Raw genomic sequence first — 17,040 nt, 5'->3', positions numbered from 1 at the left:
GCCAAGCTTCGCCGCCTGCCACGACAACGCGCCCACCTCCTCGTCGGCCAAGGATGTGGCCTTTCCATGGGCGTCCGCCACGCCAGGTGCGCCGACCTCCTCGTCTGCCACGAATGTGGCCATTCCCAGGTCGCCCACCTCGTCAGGTTCAGCGGCGGTCTACCCGCCGCCGCCACCTGACTCTGCCCCGGTGGATTCGGGGACACCTGGTCTGGCGACCCACCGCCATGTCCCCCTCCCCCCCTCCCATGACTCTTGATCCTGTTTTTTGTTTTTGGACATCTGGGATCTGTCCGTAAGGGGGGGGTTCTGTCATGTCTGTGTTCATGTTTTTGTTTGGCCATGTGCTGTTTTGTTTTTTGGACACTTCCTTAGTTCCTGGTTTCACTTCCTGGTTTTGTTTGTCACCATAGCAACCATTAGTTTCACCTGTTCCACGTTTGGACTCACACACACCTGTCTCACGTTTTCACAGTCATGTCATGCACCTGTTCACAGTTAGTCACGCACCTGTTTTCACTTATCATGTCACTATATAGGCTTTTCTGTTTCTGTTGTTCGTCCTGGCGACATCACCCATTCATGCCATGTCCACAGTTCCTTGTCACGTTAGTTCTTGTTTCATCTCTTGTCACGTAAGTTTTGTTTGTTTAATGTTCATAGTTCTCCGCCATTGTGCGCGCCTTTTGTTTTCCTAGTCAAGTTTTTTACCTCCGCTGTGAGCGCCTTTTGTTTGTACCTTTTGTTTGAGTTTATAGTAATAATTAAACTATGTCTTTACCTGCACGCCACGTCCGTTCCAATTCTTTTGCACCACGGGAGAGCAAACCACGCCAAAGACCAAGTCCTGACAATTTTGCTTTAAAATGTGCAAAAATAAAGATAAACATCCAATACAAAAAAGTGCAAAACGAAATATTCTGTAACAACAGTGTAAACATTTCAACAAAAGTGAAAGTATTGCTTATTTGCTAAAATGTGCAAAAATAAAGATAAACATCCAATACAAAAAAGTGCCAATCTAAATATTCTGGAGCACTGTAAACATTAAGTATTGCTTTTAAAATGAGCAAAATAAACATCCAGTCCAACACAGTACACAATAACCAATTCTACTCATTCCAGTGAGTGACTAACAGTTGTAATGAAGAAAGGTTAGCATGTGTACATGTTTGGTTCTTTTCTTGTTTACAATATTCCCAGCAGCTGAAAATAGGCGCTCAGAAGGGGTCGATGTGGCTGGAACGAGAGGTAATTAGCCTTCACCTCAAGCCAGGACTGCGAGTGAGCTGAGCTGCAGTTTATATTTCTAGAAGGTCAACGGGCTCATAGTGATGTTACTAGTAGTTGACTGGGAGGTGTTTATTATCATTTGGGGAGAGTCCGCTGCCTGATGCTCACCTGCTAAACACCTATCTGCTCCACGCTGAAGCGCTGACTACATGCGCTATGAATACGCACTGCTGATTGGCTGATAATGCTGCGTGTGTACCAATCAGATGGTTGTGTGGGTGGGACAATGCTGCGTGTGTACCTATCAGATGGTTGTGTGGGTGGGACAATGCTGCGTGCTGGGACAGACGCAGAGGGGCGAAGCAGCTTGTTAAGACTTTAGCAGCTAAAGTTAGCTTTAGCTTAGAAACTCGTTCGGTACACCCCCGTGCCGAACCGAAAGCCCCGTACCGAAACGGTTCAATACAAAACACGTACCGTTACACCCCTAGCAGATACAAATGACACAGTCATGTTTTTGTGTAATGATGACAACGTATGCTCGCGCGGACGATTGACTAGTTGATGGTTTTCTTTTCAAATGTTCGTTCATAGCCGTTGTGCTGCTATGATAGGCCATTTCCGCTCGACACAGTGTGCATACAACAACATTATTAGGCCGTTTATTGAAATACTCCCACACTTTTGACCACTTTTGGCATGCTTTTCCCCCCTCGCTCGCACCGCTTGCATCGTCTGCTTTGATCGTCTGCTTTGCGGTCCGCCATGACGGTAGTGTGACGTAAATATGCGACGCGTCGACGCACAAAAACGGCGTCGACGTATTTACGTAACCGATGACGTCGACTACGTCGACGCGTCGTTTCAGCCTTAATTTGGAGGTAATCCTCCTTTTTCATTGTCCCATTTAAAGCACCAGTTCCATTGGCAGTAAAACAGGCCCAGAGCATAATACTACCACCACCATGCTTGGCGGTAGGAATGGTGTTCCTGGGATTAAGGGCCTCACCTTTTCTCCTCCAAACATATTGCTGGGTATTGTGGCCAAATAGCTACATTTTTGTTTCATCTGACCACAGAACTTTCCTCCAAAAGGTCTTATCTTTGTCCATGTGGTCTCTGATGAAACAAAAATTTAGCTGTTTGGTCACAATACCCAGCAATATGTTTGGAGGAGAAAAGGTGAGGCCTTTAATCCCAGGAACACCATCCCACCGTCAAGCATGGTGGTGGTAGTATTATACTCTGGGCCTGTTTTTCTGCCAATGGAACTGATGCGTTAAATGGGACAATGAAAAAGGAGGATTACCTCCAAATTCTTCAGGACAACCTAAAATCATCAGCCCGGAGGTTGGGTCTTGGGCGCAGTTGGGTGTTCTACAGGACAATGACCCCAAACACACATCAAAAGTGGTAAAGGAATGGCTAAATCAGGCTAGAATTAAGGTTTTAGAATGGCCTTCCCAAAGTCCTGACTTAAACGTGTGGACAATGCTGAAGAAACAAGTCTACGTCAGAAAACTAACAAATTTAGCTGAACTGCACCAATTTTGTCAAGAGGAGTGGTCAAAAATTCAAGCAGAAGCTTGCCAGAAGCTTGTGGATGGCTACCAAAAGTGTTTTATTGCAGTGAAACTTACCAAGGGACATGTAACCAAATATTAACATTGCTGTATGTATACTTTTGACCCAGCAGATTTGGTCACATTTTCAGTAGACCCATAATAAATTCATAAAAGAACCAAACTTCATGAATGTTTTTTGTGACCAACAAGTATGTGCTCCAATCACTCTATCACAAAAAAATAAGAGTAGTAGAAAGTATTGGAAACTCAAGACAACCATGACATCATGTTCTTTACAAGTGTATGTCAACTTTTGATCGCGACTGTATATACTTGCAGCGTGTATAAAAAATGTTGATGGAGGGTTTTGAAGATGGTTTTACAGAGTTTTGAAGGCTACAATGATGTTTGCCATTAGCAGCATCTTGCAAGCGTTTTAAAAAAAAAAATCTAATTTAGAATCGTAAAAAAACAAAAACTATACGTGTTCTTGTCGCTCATAATGATTGTGAACGATAACCAAACAAAAAAAAAAAGTGCAGTTCACCTTTAACATATTAAACAGTCATAACTTTTTGGGCAGTTGCTAATAGCTACAGCTTTTTCAAGAGCAGGTTGGTCTTTTATTTGAGCATAATTTCTTAGTTAAGTTAGCTTGAAAGAAAATAAAGTGGGGGGGAGAGATAGAGCAATAGCTAACAGAGAGAACAAGGATACTTTATATAAATAATTAATTAGGCTGATCTCCTTTTGCCCTCTGATTTACTACACTTCGACTTCATCTCACTGACGTAAACTGCACGGTTGCAGCATACAGAAACATTTGAAAAAGCACTAAAATCCTCATTTCCATCCTTTGGGGAAAACTATTAAATATGCATAAATCTATGCGACATTATTTCTTTGTAAGCTTATTAAACACAAGAGCAAGAAAATGGTGCAATGCTGAAGGCTGTTTTTCAATAAGGGCTGCAAAGGTTAACAATGAATCCGTTTAGAAAACATATGTAACATATTTTGTTGCTTTGATTAATCGTTTAATGTGTGTAACTAATACAACTGGATAAAGTCCAGACTGAATGGAGTGGAGTGCCGGGAACTTTAAATATGCAGTTATAGTTTCCGCACGACCGCTGCAATAGCGGGCACATGGGAGTGATGGTGTGTGCGGGAAGTGATGTGTGTGTTGGCAAACAGCAAAGATGTTATTTTTATTTTTATGAATGCACACATGTTAAAAGTGCAATAGCAATGCTGATGATGTGCATACATTTATATATATATATATACATGTATATATATATATATATATATATATATATATATATATATATATATATATATATATATATATATATATATATATATATATTAGTGGTGTGGGAAAAAATCGATTCGAAATCGAATTGCGATTCTCACGTTTTGCGATTCAGAATCGATTCTCATTTTTAAAAAATCTATATATTTTTTTTATTTTAATTGTTTTATTATTTTTTTTAAATTAATCAATCCAACAAAACAATACACAGCAATACCATAACAATGCAATCCAATTCCAAAACCAAACCCGATCCAGCAACACTCAGAACTGCAATAAACAGAGCAATTGAGGGGAGCCACAAACACGACACAGAACAAACCAAAAGTAGTGAAACAAATATGAATATTATCAAGAACAGTATCAATATTAGTTATAATTTCAATATAGCAGTGATTAAAAATCCCTCATTGACATTATCATTAGACATTTATAAAAAAGAAAAAAAAAAGAACAATAGTGTCACAGTGGCTTACACTTGCATCGCATCTCAAAAGCTTGACAACACACTGTGTCCAATATTTTCACAAAGATAAAATAAGTCATATTTTTGGTTCATTTAATAGTTAAAACAAATTTACATTATTGCAATCAGTTGATAAAACATTGTCCTTTACAATTATAAAAGCTTTTTACAAAAATCTACTACTCTGCTTGCATGTCAGCAGACTGGGGTAGATCCTGCTGAAATGTATTGAATGAATAGAGAATCCTTTTGAATCGGGAAAAAATCGTTTTTGAATTGAGAATCGTGCTGAATTGAAAAAAAAAAAAAAGATTTTGAATCGAATCGTGACCCCAAGAATCGATATTGAATCGAATCGTGGGACAGCCAAAGAGCCCTAATATATATATATATATATATATATATATATATATATATATATATATATATATATATATATATATATATATATATATATATATATATATATATATATATATATATATATATATATATATATATATATATATATATATATATATATATATATTATTCTAACTGAACTTTTTCGTAACACAGATAAGAACATGTGAGAAGCAAAATGTTTGTCTGGGTCCATTGTAAGTCTAATCTCATGAAACATCTCTCAAGTTGAAGGTTTTAAAAAATATAATGCTATAATTACTTTCCCTGGTAACTAATTCCATTTATGAGGGAGTAATTATTTCACTAATTAAATTACTTTTTGGGAAAGTAACTTGATAACTATAACAACAGTGGTTAGGGTCCATTGCTGCACACTCAACCTTTATGGCATTTTGAGTGCAACATGCAGGTTCTGACATGCACTGTGAATGCACTTATGAACTCAAAATGCTAAGTATATGTACTGAATTGTGTGAATCTAAACACAGTCTGTGAGAGGCCGCAGAGGAAGAAATTCAAAATAGTGTCACTACTAGTAAAGACTGGAAGAGGAACCTGAGCGGGATGCAAATATGCTTGTTGCCATCACTACAACTGTAACTGGAGTTTACAGAAATAATAGAGACATTCCTTAAAGGCCTACTGAAACCCACTACTACCGACCACGCAGTCTGATAGTTTATATATTTTATTGATGAAATCTTAACATTGCGACACTTGCCAATACGGCCGGGTTAACTTATAAAGTGCAATTTTAAATTTCCCGGGAAACTTCCGGCTGAAAACGTTTCGGTATGATGACGTTTGCGCGTGACGTCAAGGGTTGAAGCGGAAGTATTGGGACACCATTGTATCCCAATACAACAGCTCTGTTTTCATCGCAAAATTCCACAGTATTCTGGACATCTGTGTTGGTGAATCTTTTGCAATTTGTTCAATTAACAATGGAGACTGCAAAGAAGAAAGCTATAGGTGGGATCGGTGTATTAGCGGCTGGCTGCAGCAACACAACCAGGAGGACTTTGAGTTGGATAGCAGACGCGCTATCCGACGCTAGCCGCCGACCGCATCGATGATCGGGTGAAGTCCTTCGTCGCGCCGTAGATCGCTGGAACGCAGGTGAGCACGGGTCGTGATGAGCAGATGAGGGCTGGCTGGCGTAGGTGGAGAGCTAATGTTTTTAGCATAGCTCTGTCGAGGTCCCGTAGCTAAGTTAGCTTCAATGGCGTCGTTAGCAACAGCATTGCTAGGCTTCGCCAGGCTGGAAAGCATTAACCGTGTGGTTACAGGTCCAGGGTTTGGTAGTATTGTTGATCTTTTGTCTATCCTTCCAGTCAGGGGCTTATTTATTTTGTTTCTATCTGCAGTTAAGCCAGATGCTATCATGTTAGCTCCGTAGCTAAAGTGCTTCGCCGATGTATTGTCGTGGAGATAAAAGTCACTGTGAATGTCCATTTCGCGTTCTCGACTCTCATTTTCAAGAGGATATAGTATCCAAGGTGGTTTAAAATACAAATCCGTGATCCACAATATAAAAAGGAGAAAGTATGGAATCCAATGAGCCCTTGTACCTAAGTTACGGTCAGAGCGAAAAAAGATACGTCATGCACTGCACTCTAATCCTTCACTCTCACGTTCCTCATCCACAAATCTTTCATCCTGGCTCAAATTAATGGGGTAATCGTCGCTTTCTCGGTCCGAATCGCTCTCGCTGCTGGTGTAAACAATGTGCAAACGTGAGGAGCCCTTCAACCTGCGACGTCACGCTACTTCCGGTACAGGCAAGTTGCGAACTTTATCGTCGATGTTCTCTACTAAATCCTTTCAGCAAAAATATGGCAATATCGCGAAATGATCAAGTATGACACATAGAATGGATCTGCTGTCCCCGTTTAAATAAGAACATTTCATTTCAGTAGGCCTTTAAAGCACTCTCCCTGCTTGCATATCTACTAATTCAATCATTAATTACTGAATGCAAGTTTGTTGCTTACTCACATTACCCCCGCTCTCTTTTACAACGCACTATTTGTATTAAACCCTGAGCTTATAAAGTTTTACAAGGGTGATAGCTTATTTCATAGCAATCAGGAATGACCCAACACAAGGTAAAGTAAGACGTCCAACTGATGGGATAGTGTGTTTTTTGTAATGGCTCAACCGCTAAGCACTCATGCACACAGGCGATGCGGTGTGTTAGGGGGCAGCATAAGGCTGTGCTGGCCAACTGGAGATGGCTAATTATAGCCTATAAACTGCACTGATGTGTACCATTAACCAGGCAGTAATGAAGGCGAGTGGAGGGCTGGTGTGACACTGATGAATAGACACATCACTCTTGGACCTTTAAGTTCATACGACCGCATGAGAAAAGTGAGGGCACTAAGTCAAGGTGCCGATTGGATGTTGTGTGTGTGTGTGTGTGTGTGTGTGTGTGTGTGTGTGTGTGTGTGTGTGTGTGTGTGTGTGTGTGTGTGTGTGTGTGTGTGTGTGTGTGTAGGGCAGAACAAGAGATGCTTTATGTGCTGTAATGTGGGTCAGGGCCAATGAGGTCTCACCCTCTCTTGCAAACTCTTTCAGATTCCTCTGTAATGTTTTGCACTAAACTCAAGCTGTCTCTGAATGGAAATTCAAAAAACAAACTGCCTTTGTTGGAGACAATCATACAATCAAAACCCAGAGGCCCAGTGCACTCAACGATTAATAGGAAGCCTAAGAGAAAGTAGAATGAACTGATTGCAGTGATGGAGCACAACCATAAACATGGACAAACACACACTGGTTGTGAGAGAGTGTTGTTTTGGACCAAATCTAATAAATAGATCAATAACGTTTGCATTAGAGAGTTAACGCACATTTGGGTAATACATGCAGACTAAAAGCCAGTGTGTAAAAAGTTGCTCATGATATATTTACAAGAATGCAGGTCAATATTTAGTTTTTTGTCAATATACATTACAACTGCGGAAAACACTAAGAAAAGAAATTAAGCAATCCAATGCTTAAAGCTTTAGAACAGGGGTGCCAAAACCTTTTGCTTACAAGGACCAAAGTAAAAATGTGCCAATGGGCCGTTGACTAAACACAGCACTTTTAAGCGTACAAAAGTAACATGAGTGAGGATTGAGCCACATATTGCCATACACAGAGCATGGAGTTGATCACGTTCGATAGATGGCAACTAATTAGCCTTGCAGACATGCCATCAATGATTGTGTGAGCTTAAAATAGGTCTGTATGTATTAAATATGGGAAGACACTCTTTGGTGGGCCAAACAAAACTACCTGGCTGGCAAAATGTGGGCCTCACTTTGGGCACCGGTGCTTTAGAAAATGAACATTTCTTGTCAAAGGACTGAATAAGGTGTATATATTACACATTTTCTAATATGTATTCGTCATAAACTGAGCCAATCAGTGGCCACGATACTGAACAGCGCAGTCTGATTGGTTTGGTCTTTTTTTTTAGTGGCCAATACTAGTATAGTGTTGATATTTTTAGTTCTGTTAGCCATTTGCTTGGAAATGTTTAATTTAGGCCAAAGAATGTTGTAGAACACACGTGTCAAACTCAAGGCCTGGGGGCCAGATGTGGCCCGCCACTTCATTTTATTTGGCCCTCGAAAGCCTGGAAATAATATGTATCAAAGTACTGTAACTTTTCTTACTAAATGTATTCTTTCTTTTTATTTTGGGAGAAAAAAAATATATGTGCTCCATGTGATCGCAAATTATGTTAATTAACATTAATTGTCTAATTATGCAAACATATATTATCAAACATTCAAACCACTTTTGAATAGATATAAATACTAATAATAATAATTTCAAAGCACGGTATCCATCACATTGTGCAATGTAAAAGTAGCAATAGATTCCATGGTAAAATTGTGAAATTTACTGTGGTTTTTCTCTAAATAAAAACAACAGGACATTTTCACTGTTGTTGATTTGCGGTAAAAAAAACAACAACAACAAACTGACAGCTCAGGTGCTAAAGTTTGACTGTACAATTGCACTTTTTTTTATTTACAGTAAAAAAAAGAAGTCAATTTTACAGTACACTTTACCATAAAAACAGCAGTACTGTTTTTCCATTTACAGTAATATACACTACATTTTGAGGTGAAATTATTGCAACTTACCATATATATATTTTTTTACATATTAGTTTAAAAAAATATCTGTTAATAAAATACATATAGAAATTGTGTAATAATAGTATTCACTATTATAAGCGGCCCTCTGGGGCCAAAAATTACAGCGATTTGGCCCTCGGTGAACACGACTTAAATGATAAATAAATGATAAATGGGTTATACTTGTATAGCGCTTTTCTACCTTCAAGGTACTCAAAGCGCTTTGACAGTATTTCTACATCCACCCATTCACACACTGATGGCGGGAGCTGCTGTCACGCCAATTTTCTTCCCATTACAAAAACCTTCCTAGCCCCCATTTACTTCCGGGGTCATTTCCGCTTACGTCATTTCCTCTTACGTACGTCATTTCCTCTTACTGCCCGTCGCTGGTTTTTTTTTTTTTTTATAATATAGTCATTTCCTCTTACGTCATTGACAGCGATCGATAGAATCCAAATCTCCTGAAAATGGTGGTGTCACTGAATGATATTCATCTTTATCTTTCCCAGGGGACTTATGTCAAACACCAGCAGGCTTCGAAACATTTCAAGCGAAGTGTTAGGGCCACTGCTGGGAACTTCTGTCTTCGTGGTAACGTGCAAAAAATATTAATTAATATATAATAATGTTAAATGTCTGTACTTTAAATCAACATTATTGTTGAAACCATTTCACTAATATTAATTAATATATAATACTGTTAAATATCTGTACTACTTTAAATCAACATTATTGTTGAAACCATTTCATTAATATTAATTAATATGTAATACTGTTAAATGTCTGTACTTTAAATCAACATTATTGTTGAAACCATTTCACTACAATATTGTGTGTGCTGCTGTCCTGTGTAGAAGAGGTCCTGTACCGTGGGAACAGAAGGGTCATTTGGACAGAGGAGGAGAAAGTGGCTGTGTTAACCGAAGCCCATGCAGGCCATTTTGGACCACGGAGGATGCAAGCGAAGATTGCTCCCCGGTTTTATTGGCGGTCCATCACAAAGGACACATTGGATTGGGTAAGCAAGCTCTATAGAAGGAAGATATTTGCTTTTAATTTTTATTTTTAGTTGAAACACTCAGGTTAGTAGTTAGTAGTAGGTCGCAAAGTGTTGTGGAATCAAATCATATCTACAATATGTTTCCCTTTATTACTGCTTTTAGGTGCGCACATGTCCTGACTGCCAGCGCTTTGAAAAATTAAAGACCGAGGCGCCTGAGCTGAAACCCATCAAGGTCGTATCACCTTGGTACATGGTTGTTGAGTGGGTTTATTCACACATCCCTCACCTTTTCACGCACAACTATACAAAAACTCAGTCTACATTCAAATATTTGCTAAACTGAGAACTGGAATTCATGCTCTAGGTGTGGACCTCTTTGGACCTGTGAAAAAGTCGTCTAAGGGGAACAGATATTGTCTCACTTTGACCGATTATTTCACCAAGTGGGTTGAAGCAAGAACATTCCCAAAAAAGACAGCAGCCAATGTGAAGGACGTATTCTTTATATTTTGGTGTTTCACTTACCCATGGCCATAATCAGAAAGGGAAAAAGCCACTAAAGTGCATAATTTATATATATATATATATATATATATATATATATATATATATATATATATATATATATATATATATATATATATAAATACATACACAATTCTATTGTAATTATTAGTTGTACTAATATAATTTCTGTGGTGCCCTACAGGCCTTGAGGGACATTTCCTTTACTCATGGTTTGCCTGAAGTTATCCTCACTGACCAGGGCACTGAATTCAAGAAAGAGGTAACTAAATGGTGGTCTTTGACTATTGTACTCTAGGATTGTAATTCAGTCTGAATGTACTCACATGCTTGAATGCAATATTGAATTCTAACCACAACGTTACTGGTAAAATGTTTCATGATTGTCATATTGGTGATGACCAAGCCAGAACTCATTCCCTTGATGTTACAGAGTTATGGAGGTTCTTCCAAACAATATGGTTAGGCTGGAGACCCTGGATGGAAAGCCCAAGCATATGATGACCCCGTATGCATCACTGAAACCTCTGCGCCCGAGTATGTCAAACTGAATGCTGTTTACAGGCATTTTTGTTCAGAGATCTTAATATCCCTCCTCTGTATCATAATATGCCTCCTCTCTCATTTAGGGACTCACCCTGGCTGGCCAAAGGATTCCCCTTCAGCCCCTGTGCTCCCAGGAGATGCTGAAATGCTGACTTCATCATCGAAGGAGGAAACTGAGGTACTTTTTCAGAAAAAAAGTGTTTATGTGTCCATACATGTAGCTTTCTAACTATTTGTATGATTGACACATGTCCAGTGTCATTGTTTCACGGACCATACATATGCTGGCCCCACATCACCCTGGAAAAAGGAGCTGCACCCTGACCGGAAACAACTGGTGAGCAGGTTTCAAATTGAGTAAAATTTTGACATTGGAGCCAGTATATGATTAAAAAGATATACCGTAATTTCCGGACTATAAGCCGCACCTGACTATAAGCCGCACCAGCTAAATTTAGGGGAAAATACAGATTGCTCCATATATAAGCCGCACCCGACTATAAGCCGCAGGGTTTTGATGTGTAATTACCGTAGTATATAGGGGTTCCTGCTACCACGGAGGGGATTGTCGGGACAGAGATGACTGTTTGGGAACGCAAAGCGTCCCATTTATTAACTACAAATCTTTCAATCATTCAATCAAACTTTCACATCTTTGACATGGCGAACAGCATTCGTGCAGAGTACAAATAATACAACGGTGCAAAGTAATACAAAGTGCTCGCATGTACGTTATCAAAATAACCAGCCTATCGGTATATGAAAAGTCAGTCTTTAACATTGTGTTATCGTCTTCCTCCTGCGTACTAAAACCACCGAAATCCTCTTCGTCGGTGTCGGAGAAGAACAGGCCGTAAATAAGCCGCACCCTTGTATAAGCCGCAGGGACCAGAACGAGGGGAAAAAGTAGCGGCTTATAGTCCGTAAATTACGGTACATTTATTGCTTTGTGAAGTGGCCAGGGTTATCTTCAAGTCGAGTAATGTAAAATTTTCTCATGAACAGCTCGAGTATGTTTTGGCCTGCGATCGTCCAGCTATGGAGCTGATCGTTAAAGAGGGAGGGGTGTGTTTAACCCGAGAAGAGTTTTGGTCTCTCGGGTTGTCCAGAGACATGGACTCCACGGTCAGTACTGTAACTGTTATGTTTGTTTCACTTGACTGCTTATTCCATGGATATGTATAACTTTGTTACATCTGTAATGTGATGACAGATTGGAAATGCTTGCCTCCAGCTGGTTCAGGAAGCTGCTCAGAGACATGTAGGATTTCTTAGAGTTGCACAACAGAGGCTGCTTTTAGTCATTAAAAAATCTGATTCAATGGTTAATATAAAACCTCACATATCCTCATGTTTTTGGATTCAAAACTGTTCCAGGGCAAAGATGTCTTCATTGGCAACATGTATATTGTACCAGCGTGGAAGCACAAAGACGTCGATCCAATGTCAAGCCTTCCAGTGAGTACAATGAAATTTGAATGATAATAACTACACTAATCTGAAATGTATTTCTAAAATATTCATAAATGTTTACTACAGAGGGATGCACATCTAAAGGATGCACTCCTCTTCCCAGCATGGAGCAAGCACAACGGGCCAGAGCATTACCTTCTCTGTGTAAGTGTTGGAAAGAAAAATACTGGAGATATCTTATAATTCTTGTGCAATTACATTATTTATGCCTCTTTCTGCATTGACCATTGTAGGTGTTGAGGCCGGCAAAGAGAGAAATTCTCTTACTGGACTCTCAGTTTGCCCTTTGGCCATCTGGTTTTGGTGATGAGGTGTACAGAGCCATCTTTAGGTCCCTTTATAATAATCCTGGCCACAGTTCCATTTTGGCCACTTTTTGTTCCAGCCATGTTCTGGTTTTGGCTATGGTTCTGTTCTAGTCATCTTTCCTTCCCCGCTATGCTCATGTTTTAGACATGTTCTTCTTTCGGCTATGTTCCCATTCTGGCCATGTTCCAGTGGTGTGCTACAGGGGTCCCCAACCACAGAGTCATGGACCAGTACTGGTGAAACATGATTTTGTTCATGCTTTGGCAGTGTTCTAATAGAATTTTCACTTGTTTATTTACAATTTGTCTTTATGTTTTAATATGCCAAGTGGCTTATTGCATTTTATTTTATTCACATTTGGCTTTTTTACTGCAGGAGCATTGCGCAGCACATCGTCCCAGGAAGCTGGAGTGAGCTCACTGGAAAAGACATGCAGGTAATAGGTTTACTCTATAAAATATACATTTCTTGTAGTAAACCCAAAGGCTGTATACATTTTCATGGTGCTAATGTGTATTACCAGGAGATCCCACGCCAGACCTCGGGGAATGACTGTGGTGTTTTCATGCTCATGGTAAGTTGAGCATTTTTAAAGAAGAAGAGTAGGTTAAACTTCCCCCACAATGATGTGAAACACAGCATCAAATTACAAAAATATTTGGTTGCAATTATTGCTTCCAGAGATATTCTTATTCATCACATTTCCAGTATTAATGTTGACGGCTCTTTTCATCAATTTAGTAGATTATTACAAAGTAGAGAAATATTTTTTTCATTACACAATTATTACATGTGCTCAGAAAAATTACTATTTTCTATTTTTAGTACTCCCTCTGGCTCTGTACGGACACTACTTTTCACTACAGTGTGGTAAGTATTTAGATATTTAAAAGATTTCAAAATAAGCGGCTCTGAGAGGTAAAAATAATGAACTCATTGTTATATCTGCTCTAGCTGGACATGCAGTCATTCAGGCGTTGGTGGTGTGTCCTTCTAATGGAGCGCTTTGGCATTGAAGGGTAGGACAACTTCTTGAAATATCTGATGTATTGTTTATCATGATTAGTAACTGCCTGTGATGAGGTGGCGACTTGTCCAGGGTGTACCCTGCCTTCCGCCCGAATGCAGCTGAGATAGGCTACAGCGACCCCCCGCGACCCCAAAAAGGGACAAGCGGTAGAAAATGGATGGATGGATGGATGGATTAGTAACTGTAATCTGAAGAGCTTTTCTTCAATTTCCCCAAAGGCATGGCCAGAGGTTCTGTTATTGGACAGACAAGGCGAGCGGCCTATTGCAGGGCATTCTTCAGCCAGTCTTTAGGGCAGTGGTTCTCAAACTTTTTTTTGTCATCCCCCACTTTGGACAAGGGGGAGTTTTCAAGCCCCACCTGCCCCCATCGCCCCAACAGAACGCTAATGCCAAGCTTAACATTTTCAAATTTATTGAACATCAAGTAACATCAAGTTGTATACATTCAAACTCAATAACATAAAATAACATCAAGTTCAATAATAAATAGAATAACTGTGCAGCTGTGGTATAACTTGCTTTAAGTTCAATATCAAATAAAATAACTTGCATCAAGTTCAATAATAAATAAAACAAAAGTGTTATAACTTGCATCAAGTTAAATAATAAATCAAATAAAAGTGTTATAACTTGCATCAAGTGGGGGGACGGCGTGGCGAAGTTGGTAGAGTGGCTGTGCCAGCAATCGGAGTGTTGCTGGTTACTGGGGTTCAATTCCCACCTTCTACCTTCCTAGTCACGTCCCTTGTGTCCTTGGGCAAGACACTTCACCCTTTGCCTCTGATGGCTGCTGGTTAGCGCCTTGCATGGCAGCTCCCGCCATCAGTGTGTGAATGTGTGTGTGAATGGGTAAATGTGGAAATACTGTCAAAGCGCTTTGAGTACCTTGAAGGTAGAAAAGCGCTATACAAGTATAACCCATTTATAACCCATAAGTTCAATAATAAATAAAATAACTTGCATCAAGTTCAATCATAAATAAAACAAAAGTGTTATAACTTGCATTAAGTTCAATAATAAATTTAAAAAAGTGTTATAACTTGCATCAAGTTCAATAATAAATAAATAAGTGTTATAACTTGCATCAAGTTTAATAATAAATCAAATAACTTGCATCAAGTTCATTAATAAATAAAATAAAAGTGCCACTTTGAAAAAAAAAAAAGAGGAGTTACGCATTTGGCAAGACAGGGGAAGTGAACATGAGTTTTACAGTACTCCAGCATTAGTGGCTGCAATGAGCCTGTTTTGCACTGCACAGCTTTTCAAATGGGGGTTGCAGGCTTGACACTGCCACTTTTAAAACCTCATTGAGTTCGGGGCTGAGCTGCCTTGACGCGAGTGCTTCCCGGTGAATGACACACAGTTTGTCCAATGCGCATTTGGCGCAACCCTCTTTATTAGAGCCTGCAGCCCGTTTCTTGACTTTGCCATGGTCTGTGCGCCATCAGAGCAAAAGCCCACACAGTTTTCCCATTTAAGGTCGTGTTCTTTGAGGAAACTGTCCATTATCTTGAACAGCTCATCAGCAGTGGCTCTATTTTTTATGTATTTGCAAAACAGCAAATCCTCGCACAGTGACTCGCCATTCACAAAGCTTCCGCTTAGCCCCGCCCCCATTAGTTACTGTTGCTATGTCTGTCAAACTTTCGCTCCTACCTAGAAATGTAAAGCCTACAGGAAAAATAAGTAATTTACATTTATTTATATAGCGGATTTCACAGACAGAATCACAAAGTGATTTACAGTGTGTATAGAAAATGAAAGCATAGTAAAAAAAAAAAAATCTAAGAATATAATAAAAAATAAATAAATAAATAAATAAATTAAAGTTAAATTTCCTCCCGTTCCTCACGCCCCACCTGTCATGTCTCTATTCCCCACCAGTGGGGAATAGAGAAACGCTGCTTTAGGGTAACCAGAACTCAGTCCAGGCCATCGACTGCGTCATCAAAGATTAACTGAATACAGTACTGGTATGCCATGACACAAAAGTGAATACATTGTATCATACCTATGTTGCTCCATTAAAAAAATGATTGGAGAAATATGTAAGCTGGGGGAAAAATAACTGGTTCAAAAATAATAATCTAATAACCTTCATTGGTTTGTACCTTGATGTGGTTTAAGAGCTTTTCACTATAACATGTCTACTTCTGAGGTGACCACCACTTGTGATTATAATTGACGCTTTGTCCTTTATCTGTGTTCCCCATTCTTTAGGTGCAGCTCGCGCAATGTTTGGAACAAAACATTTGTAAACAATAAAAAAACATTTTACATTGCAGTTTTTTGCCTCATTTTAAAGTCTTGAAGAAATACCCAAGGTTTTTCTTTATTTTTATGTTCTTATTCTAAATATTGTCGTTTGTCTGACCACGGGTCATCTGACTTCACTGAGGTACATATGTGCACATAAATGTCATTTTAATTTAGTTCACTTACACAGAGAACTAAAAAAAACTGAATTTAACGAATACATTTAGTTTTAATAAAGTTTAATAATGTTGATTGATAATTAATTAACTTATTGTACACTGTTATTAATTTCCGCATATGTCCACGAGTCAAATGTGCAGTCAGGAATATCCTTAAATTAATTTGTCAGATTAATACTTGTCCGATTAATACAGATGTTTTGTTAACGCTGTATTATAAAAAAGAGTCAAACGAAGTGCTATCAATCGCTGTCAAAGACGTAAGAGGAAATGACGTAAGCGGAAATGACCCCGGAAGTAAATGGGGGGTAGGAAGGTTTTTGTAATGGCGCTAACCAGCAGCCATCAGGAGCAAGGGTGAAGTGTCTTGCCCAAGGACACAACGGACGTGACTAGGATGGTAGAAGGTGGGGATTGAACCCCAGTAACCAGCAACCTTCCGATTGCTGGCACAGCCACTCTACCAACTTCGCCAACTTAATTAATTATCATGCAGCTAATAGAAACAGTTATAAGCATTGAGGAAAAATGTCCATATGACGTTTTTAAGCTTAGTGACTTAGAGCACCTTGAACTTTATTACAA

General features: G+C 39.2%; 1 protein-coding gene and 1 long non-coding RNA gene across 3 annotated transcripts in view; one reads left to right on the top strand and one right to left on the bottom strand.

Moving 5' to 3' along the window:
- The window catches only part of b4galnt4a (beta-1,4-N-acetyl-galactosaminyl transferase 4a), a 503,111-nt gene that overhangs the window by 257,660 nt on the left and 228,411 nt on the right, over positions 1-17,040 (bottom strand). The window lies entirely within an intron of this gene.
- On the top strand, positions 13,131-13,855 carry LOC133641595 (uncharacterized). The gene is made up of 3 exons (XR_009824306.1): positions 13,131-13,421; positions 13,509-13,559; positions 13,811-13,855. It is a non-coding gene; the product is annotated as an uncharacterized LOC133641595 (long non-coding RNA).

The sequence above is a fragment of the Entelurus aequoreus genome, linkage group LG24 (genome assembly GCF_033978785.1).
Source record: "Entelurus aequoreus isolate RoL-2023_Sb linkage group LG24, RoL_Eaeq_v1.1, whole genome shotgun sequence".
NCBI lineage: Eukaryota > Metazoa > Chordata > Actinopteri > Syngnathiformes > Syngnathidae > Entelurus > Entelurus aequoreus.
This window is presented reverse-complemented; position numbering and strand designations above follow the sequence as displayed.